We start from the raw sequence: 7,272 nt of genomic DNA on the forward strand, positions 1-7,272 counted from the left end.
TAGTTGATATTGTCCCAAAACTATTAAGTAATCCATATGAAGTCTTATACTTCATTTAAATCTTGTCTCAAATGAATTCATGTGATGTTTGGACCCCTGGCCAAACTCACTTATATGAATTACTTAGAGATTTAAATCATATGTAGTGTTACTAAATGGTATGAGGTACTCCACCTCATTTAAATCTATTTCTCAAATGATGATAATGAATGGTTGACTTGAGTCAACATGATTTCATGCATGATTGTTTGAGAAATTAAATCGTGAGAAGTTTTCAATGAGAGAAAAGTATTTCTCAAGAACCCTATGGAAATTCTCACCTACATATGTAAGGAGAGGAAATTATTTTCCTCAAGCAACACCACCAATGCACCCCAATTGTAGTATTGGTGTGAATAGAATAATTGGTGTAAATACAAGTAATGTTAGAATAGCCAATGAATTGTTGAGGATGTTAAATCACCTCAATGATAGTTGTTAACCTAGTTACAACTATGTGTTAAATCATATGAGAGGTTTCCCTCTCATTTAAGTCTTGGTCTCAAGTATTTCAACATGAGGTGGTGACCATGGTCTATATAACCTCATATTGAGTTATTTGGTGACATTAAATCACTACCATGTTAGTATTAAATTGTATGAGGTATGGAACCTCATTTAAATCATTTTCTTAAAGGATGAGTATGAAGAGGTTGACTTTGGTCAACCTAGGTCATATTTTGTTCATGAGAGAAATTAAATCTTAATAAGATAATGAGAGGAGATTACTTCTCTAAGTAATTAAAAGTAACACCTAAGTTAGTATGAGAGGAAATTATTTTTCTTAAATAAGAGGAACACATCCACCCACGTAATAGTAGTGTGTGATGCTAGTTTAAGTTGTGTAAAACTCGTGTGTGCTTAGTTAGTATGTAAGTTTGGTATGATGATTGTATACCCCGTATTCGTATTCTAGACGCTAGTGCCAAGAAGTATCCAGAAGAGGAGGACTTCTACAACAAGGAAGGAGAAGAAAACGTGGACCCTCACTTCAACCAAGGCAAGCTAACACTGATAGAAACTATCTTATTGCAAGCTATTATCAATGCAAGCTATACTCTTGCAAGCAAGCTGATATTATTTGCAAGCTGTTATTCTTGCAAGTTATAATGTTGCCAGCTAATATTCTTGCAAAGTGCAAAGCCCCTTGGGGCAAGGCACCCTGATTCTTATCTTTTCCTATACAAACCCAACCCAAGTTTTTACTTTACAAGTTTACTTTTTTTTTTAAAATGAGTTACTTTTATAGTTAACTTTGGTCAAAGTAAAGAAGTTTACTCGAGTAGTCAAGTTAGCCAGCTATTACCAATGCAAACTAAACCTTTGCAAGTTGACCCCAATGCAAGATAATAATCTTGCAACTGGCAAAGCTCACTATGCGCAAGGCATTACCTTATTTACTTTATGCTTATGATCCTATTTTCCCGCCTTCCGTTACAAGCTTTATTTACTTTGGTTTATCAAAGTACTTTTGATTCATGATTCACGAGGTTAGTATTGGATTAGTACAAGAGTATCAAACTTAGCCTAGGAGCAAGCAAAATACTTAGCACCCCTCATACATAGATGCTAGTGCTAAATTTGGAAGTGACTACTCCATTTGGGAACTTGGGAATTGAAATGACTTTGAAAACCTTGGAATGATGAGTCATTCTATTGAAAGATTTTGAAGGTGAATATGACCGGGGAATGACTTGGTGAATTTTACAAAAAACACTGATGGTTGGGTTCGGATGCGATACCATTCCAATTTTACCTGTACCCCCACAATACCTGAATCTGGGTAGGGCTTAACCGGAAGTTTGTGTGTCTTAGTATGGGTTCCCTCTAAACAAGCGTCATCGGGGTTATGCCGAAGGCTGCCTCTACCACAAACAACTAAGATGATATGATATGATGCGAAATGAGGTGAATGTCCGGCCCAAGCCCTGTGCAGTTCCCAGGCTGACTGTCTGTCTTCACTGGGAGGCCAAGCTCATGGGGAGAAGTGCCTATACTAGGGTATGTAAATGAAAGGTTATGATTGGTAGTTCGCGTACTGCGTACGATAAATCAGGGCCAGTTACCCCTGACGAGCTATTGCAATTGTTGTGGCACAAGTGTACAACCTCTGCAGAGTTAAACCTATTCGAATAGCCGCGTCCTCGGTTATGGACAGTTGGAAAGGCCATACTGTTCCGTCATCAGAACTTTTCTCAAAATGGTGAATGGTGACTTGTGAATTTGAATTTGAAAGGTGATTCTGACTTTGAATCACAACGGAAATTGTGGGAATGACACTAATGTTCCCACTTGAGTTAGTTAGTACAGAAAGAGTTGTTTACAAAAATGTTTGTGAAATAAAATTGGCTTTATGCAAAATAAACTAGAGCTTAGCACCCCTTACTAGAATTGTTAGTACTTTCATTAGTATTAGTTTGCGAGTACTTTAAAGTACTCATGGCTGTGTCCCTGGCTATTCAAATGGCCAGACTGTGAAGCAGAACAGCAGTATGAAGAGGACGACCAGCAGGACGCCCACGACAACTAGGGAATCTTCTGACGTCAGACGTTGGCCTGTGGACTAGAGAGTCCCTTCTATTTACGCTTCCGCGATGAAACTATGAACTTGGTGTATGTTGATCAATAGATCAACTATTTGTGTAATATGGATCATGTGATCTCTATTTGTAAGATGACTACGGTATGTAATGAATGATGACTTATGATATTCAACTGTTATGTCTCGCAACAACAATATTCCTGGGATTGCGATGTATGGCATAACAGGCATCTGGACTTAAAAATCCGGGTGTTGACAAAGTTGGTATCAGAGCCATTGTTTGACCTTAGGAGACCCTAGTTAGAATGGACGTCTGAAAAACTTAGTTTCAAAAACCAATGAAGTGAATATTTGTGAAAACTTGTTCTTACCCTTATCCTTGAAATCCTTTTTCAAAAAGATGAGAAATCTATACTCTACTTTCTTTGCAAGCCTACATAAAATTTTGCGCACTTGACTACTTCTCTAATTTACTCCTCCTCTTTGTGCACAGATGACGTACCAATGGGAGTCCTATCAGCTTGGTCCCGGAGGCGACCTAAAGTTCGAAAAGGAGTTGAAGCAACTAGTGGGCTACCTAGGACACCCGTACCCCGAGTTCTTCGGAATACCCCTCAAAGCTCAGTCAGGAGAACCACCCCAGTGGGACGTTTCTACTGATCTACGAAGGAAGCTGGATGCACCGGTTTGGGAAACCATATGGTTTTCTGTAAAGGAAAGCACTTGGAAGGAGGGACTAGACCAAGCTATGCAAGAAGCAATTTTCCGTCTGTGTGGACAAAATGAGGACAAGATCAAGAACACTCGCTTCATCTACTACCCAAGGCATGACTCCATGGGAAGACCGATGACCATGCCCCCACCACAACCAAAGATGAACCCCTATGAAGCACCTCAGGACTTCAGGCAGTACAAAACCCGCAGGGATTAGGACAATGCTCTCACCTCTCGCCAAGCACCTCACCCGTGAAGAAGAAGAATCCACCCGGAAGAGTAGTATCACCCCAGCACTTAAGTAGGTGTGAGTTGTATCAGGATCCCCTTGTATCGTAGAGCGAATGAATGGTTCTTCAAACCAACGGTGTGTTAGATTTGTAATGTGTGATGTTTGGTATGAATGAAAAAGTGTTGCTGGTTTTTACCCCCTCAACACTACTCAAGTTTTCAAATTTTGAACTTTTGAACTTTAACTCAAACAAACCATAGAAATTTCCCTCTTATCTCATCATCTACCTCAATCTTCAGATGGCCCCTCCGACCCGCAACAACTCCCGTGCCCAGGCCAACCAGATGCACATTGAGCACGCCAAGATGACTGACACCATCAACATCCTTGCAATGGAGCGCAAGGCACTTCGCCATCAGCACGCCAGGAAGGACTACCTCATTGCTCGCCTCCGCGTGAAGATAGCATCACTGGAGCAGCGTATCCCAATACCCCACCATGCCCCCAGAGGCAAGTCCAATGTGACTTGCTATGAATGTGGTGTTACTGGTCATTACTCTAACAAGTGCCCGATGAAAGCCGCCAACAATGCCCCAAGGACTGGAAGCAATGCTGTACCCATCGCACAAACAGACAAGTCAACGGTAACCTGCTATGAATGTGGAACTGTGGGTCATTACTCCAATGAATGCCCCAAGAAGCTTGCCAAGATGGCCGCCAACACCGCTGCACCTGCACAGCAGCAGCGCCATATCGCAACTAGGAGAAAGTTTGCTCCAAACTACCCGAACAACCGCAACGGTCGCTACTACAACATGACGACCACCGAAGCGCAAGAATCACCTCAGAACATGCCAAGTATGTTTCCTGCTAAATCATATCACTCAATCTCTCTTAGGAACCTAACTCTTCTTAAAATCTCGGGACGAGATTTGTTTAAGGGGGAAGGGTTTGTAACACCCCAAATTTCAAAATAAAGAGAAAATGAATTTCCTTTTTACAAAAATGAGAACCAACAAAAACTTTTCTTAAATAGAGTGCTATGCTTAGTGCTCCTACCTCTTATTTGTATTTTTGCCATGATGAGTGTTATTATGCTTATGTGATAAACCCTAAAAACCTAAAGTGATCAAGTGAAGATCACAAACCAAATAAAATTAAAAGAGAAAGAAATCAAATAAGAAAAACCCTAAACCCTAACCTTCTCCAAAATCCCTTGGATATATTTTGAGAAACCTAAAATAAAGGAAAAAGCCATATGTGGGCCTATAGCCTCAATATGTGAATCTTGAACCCTACCTTTCCTTATTTTGCTAAATGGTGGTGAACCATTACAAAACTTATTAAACCATAAACCTCATCCCTCTGGTCATCAAACTTTGAGAAATAAAATAAAAAGGAAAAATCTTATTTAAGAAAGAGGCATATGTGCCTATGGCTATTTTTGTAAAACTTTACCCTAGGCCTTTCTACTTTATTTAGAGGTTTGGAAAACCTTCTTAACCCTTATCTAGTACTTCTCCAACCCAATCCAAAATAAAACAAGAGATTTCAAAAAGAAAGTAATAATGCCATAGAGGCATATGAGAGCAAAATATCAAACTTGTGAAATTAAGGATCTTGACCCTAAGACTTATAGTGAATGGTTGGATCACTCCTATATACCATTTCAAAACTCAACAACATCAATTGGGTCAAGCCTAGTCAAATTAAAAATCAAATGCCACATATGCATAGAAGCATATATGACACATAGCCATAATCCCCAATCCTTGCCCTATGACTTTAAACCTTCCCCAAATGATGTGAAACCATCTCCCAACCTAATATAACACTAAATTGACCCTAACCCATGCCCAAGTAAAACAATGGGAACAATTTACAAGTTTAATGAAATTTGACACATCACCTCTTATGTGTTATGGCCATTTTTGCAAATCTTTGAACAAGACCATTTGAAATAGTTTCAATGGTTTGAAAATGTTTCTAAACTAATAAGAATCACATTAGAGTCAAGAAAAGTCAAATCAAATGGAGAGAAATCAAATAGTGAGAAAATTCCATTTTCACTCACATACACATTTAGCCAATTTTGCAAATCTTGACCTAGACACCCCCATTGCCTCAAAATGGTTGGAACCTTTGTCCCCACACACTCTAACATCAAATAAACCTCACCCTTGTCAAAGTGAGGCCAAGAAAAATAAAAGAATGAATAGTTAGAAATTCACAAAAACCTCACATATGGTTTATGCCATTTTTATGAATTTTGACCCTAGACCATTTTGGGCTTCCCCATTAGTTGAACAATGTCTATAAACACTTAGTACCACTTTTGGAATCAAAGAAACACAATTGAAATGATTTTCAAACTCAATAGGGGATCACATGTGATAATGGTCAAATCTGCCATTTATATTCTGGTCACTACTTTGAGCCTCTCTATTTCAAGTTTTTCAAACTAAACTTTCCCAACTCTTTGCATGTCATCCAAGAGCACATCAAGGTGAACAACTTTGGTAAAGCCCGCCATGCCAAAATCATCTTTGATCAATAGCTAGGTTCATCCAAAGTTGGGACTTTTTATTAGGATCAACAATCTCACTTTGTCACTTTTTGCTTTCCTTTGAATTTTAAAATTCCACCACCACACATGTTTGGCTCTGGTCTTTTGCAACTCATTCAACTACCCCATTCTCAAATTTTCGAATCAATTGAATCAAACCAAATTTGGTGAGTTACATCAAAATTCAATTATGGAACAATACCACACTATTTGAAATAGTGTCCTAGCCAACCCTACCCTGCCCCAAATCTCTCCACCTTGTTCCCTTGTCCCCTCTCTGCCTCACCACCCACAGAAACCCTAAGGGAGCAAGCCTAGCTTGCATGTACATGGCCATGCCGGCCATGTTCTTCCTCCCCTTCTCCCCTTCGACTAACCCTCGGGCCACCTTGTCCTCTGGCTCCACCTCACCTCCATAGACCTCCCTAGCCATGCCCCTGTCGAGGTGAACGACGACAGCGGCCGAAATACGCGCGCCCAGAGTGGCCCAGGCCATGCCGATCACGGCGTGGACACGCCCCAGCGCGCGCCACGGCCACCTGCCACCCCGACGACCTGCACAGCCCCTGGCCCCCCTCTCTGCACCTTGAGCATCACCGTCACCGCGCCAACCCGCCTGACACGGTCCCGTGTCCCCGCGCCGCATGTCGCCGTCGACATCATCGCCATTATCCCGCGCCCGTGCCGCCAGAGCTCGACGTCGCGCGCGCCAACCAGACCGTCCCCCACCTAGTTCTCTAGCTCCCTAGCACCGTCTGGACGCCGCCTAGCTAGTGCCTACCTCGCCGACCCAATTCCCTCGCCGGAGCCGCCGCGATGTTGTCACCCTCGCTGCACCCCACACGGCCACCTTGCCATTATAAATAGAGCCATCCCCGCGCCTTCATCTCCACACCAAACCTGCTCGCCTCCTTCTCCTCGATCTCCTCGACCCCTTTCCCCTCTCCAATCTTCACCGGAGCTCGCCAATTGCTCCGTTGATCACCGGAACCCGACGCAGAAGCCGCCGTCGATTGACGCCTCCCCGAGCGACGCCGCGGGTACCAGCGCCCTCCTCATCGTCAACCACGCCGTCCTGCGCCGCCGCTGACCCTCGCCGGAGTCCCAGCTCGCCGCCGACCCCTACCTCCGCCGCGGCAGCAAGCCCTCCCCTCGACGGAGACGACGCGCCTCGACCGC

This window comes from Lolium perenne, chromosome 4 (assembly GCF_019359855.2).
Source record: "Lolium perenne isolate Kyuss_39 chromosome 4, Kyuss_2.0, whole genome shotgun sequence".
Taxonomy (NCBI): Eukaryota; Viridiplantae; Streptophyta; class Magnoliopsida; order Poales; family Poaceae; genus Lolium; species Lolium perenne.